Source organism: Arachis duranensis, chromosome 1, assembly GCF_000817695.3.
Source record: "Arachis duranensis cultivar V14167 chromosome 1, aradu.V14167.gnm2.J7QH, whole genome shotgun sequence".
NCBI lineage: Eukaryota > Viridiplantae > Streptophyta > Magnoliopsida > Fabales > Fabaceae > Arachis > Arachis duranensis.
Window position 1 is genome coordinate 95,379,542 of NC_029772.3, and position 2,323 is coordinate 95,381,864.

Consider the following 2,323-nt stretch of genomic DNA (forward strand, 5'->3'; position numbering starts at 1 on the left):
ATTTATATTTTTAAAAAATAAAAATAAATAATTCACATTATTTTCATTTTTTTAAATATAGATAAAATTCAATTTTAAAGATCACATATATAAATATAGTCACGATTCAAAATCTTTACATATGTAGGAGTGTACGCGAATAAGATCGGATATGGTAGAAAATTCGATCTGATCCGCACAATTTCCATTGGATCGGATCGAAAATAATATCGCATTTTTAGTGTTAGATTCGATCCGCACATTTGTAGATTGGATCGGATCGGATCGAAGTATATCCACATAATTGAACATTCTCTTTTTAATTATATTTCAATGTAAAAAAAATTCAATAAAAATATTTCTTTCACACTTTTAAACCTATTTATTCCTAAAATATTTTTAATCAATTTTTTTCTAAATAACAAAAATAAAATAAAATAATATATGAATAATATCTACTAACTAAAACATACAAACAAGTAAATATAATATCAAAAATTATATATATATATAGTTACTTTTTTAATTATTATTGTGCGGATCTGCGGATCCGCGAATCGGATACGCAGATGTTGAACAGATATCCGCAATCTGATCCATAAATAGTGCGGATCGGATCCTATCCAATCCGATCAGACTACGGATCAGATCAAATCCACAATTTTCGAATCAAATGTAAATATTTACTGCAAATTTACGGATATGATCCGATCCATAAACACCCATATACATATATACATGTATACACATTAGTTTGTGACTTTCACGAGTCTATGTAGATGTATCAATGCTCTTTCTTTCTGGAATCTCTCACATCAGTCACTATGAGTAGTATTTACAATAAATAAAAGAAAAAAAGAATTAGGTGAATATATTTTATTTTTTTACTAAAGTTGTCAATTGTTTATTAAATTATAGCTAGATAATTAGTTTTAGAAAAAAATTTACTCTCTTTTTTTGAGAGATGTTAAAATAATATTCTCATCTTTTTTATTTGTAAAATATATAGTCTTTCTTCTTATAATTTTAAAAAAAACTTCTCTTAAATCTATTTTAAATTTTTGGTGTTAAGTAATGTTAACTTTATTCATTTTTTGAAAAAAATTTATTTTTTTATAAAAATACCCTTTAGTAAAAATTTTATTTTTTATCATTAAATTTTTTTATCAAAATACCCTTTAATAAATTATTTTTTATTGATTAAATTGTATTTTTCCAAAATATTTTTTTAAGAAAATTAATAATTTAATTATTTTTTTAAGATACCCTTCAATAAATTTTTAATTATTAAATTATAATTTTACCAAAATTTTTGCTAATAATTATTTTTATATTTTATTATTAATTTTCTCGTATCAATATATATTATTAATATTAAATAAAAAATTTTAGTAAAATTATTTTTCGATATCAATATATATTAATTGTTATATATATTAACAATGGTAAGTTTAAAAAATAAAAAATTTTAAAAAACTAAATTTTTTATTTTTGAATTTTTAAATTATATTATTAAATCTTTTGTATTTAAATAATAAAAAAATAAATTCCAGCAATATCTAGTAAACAACTGTTCTGTAAAATTATTTTTTTAAAAAAATAAAAAATAAAGAATTCTATTGAAGGGTATTTTAGAAAAAAATAAAATTTTTAAATTTTTAAAAAAATATTTTGGTAAAAATACAATTTAATTAATAAAAAATAATTTATTAAAGGGTATTTTGATAAACAAAATTTAATGATAAAAAATAAAATTTTTGTAAAAAATAATTTATTTTTTCTTGAAAAATAGATAAAGTCAACATTATTAGTTAACACAAAATTTAAAATGAATTAAAGAGGAGGTTTTTTAAAAATTATAAGGGAGAGAAATGTACATTTTACAAATAAAAGAAAAGAGAGTATCTTTTTAACATCTCTAAAAAAAGTAAAATTTTCTCTTAGTTTTACTTTTTTAAATTTTACTTTGTAATAATAGCTGAAACATCAATTTTATGTAAAGTAAAAAAAATTATAAAAAATAAAAAATATATAATTATATGAAAATATTAATTATAATTATATTTTTTCATGTCATTTCATAGTTTTTAATTTTTGTAAAAATAAATTTTTATTTATATTGGAAAAGTGAAAAAGTAATGCTGTTTATTTTCTACTTTCTATTTTTTAAGAGTATAAATAAAAAAATTTAAAAATATTTGTTTAAAAGTGTAAAAGATAAAAAAAATTAATATTTTACGTATTATATATAATATTTTAAATAAAATATATTTTTAAATATTTTGATAAAAAATTTTATTATATAATAATATCTTTAACAAAATTAGTTAGTTAATAAAAAAAA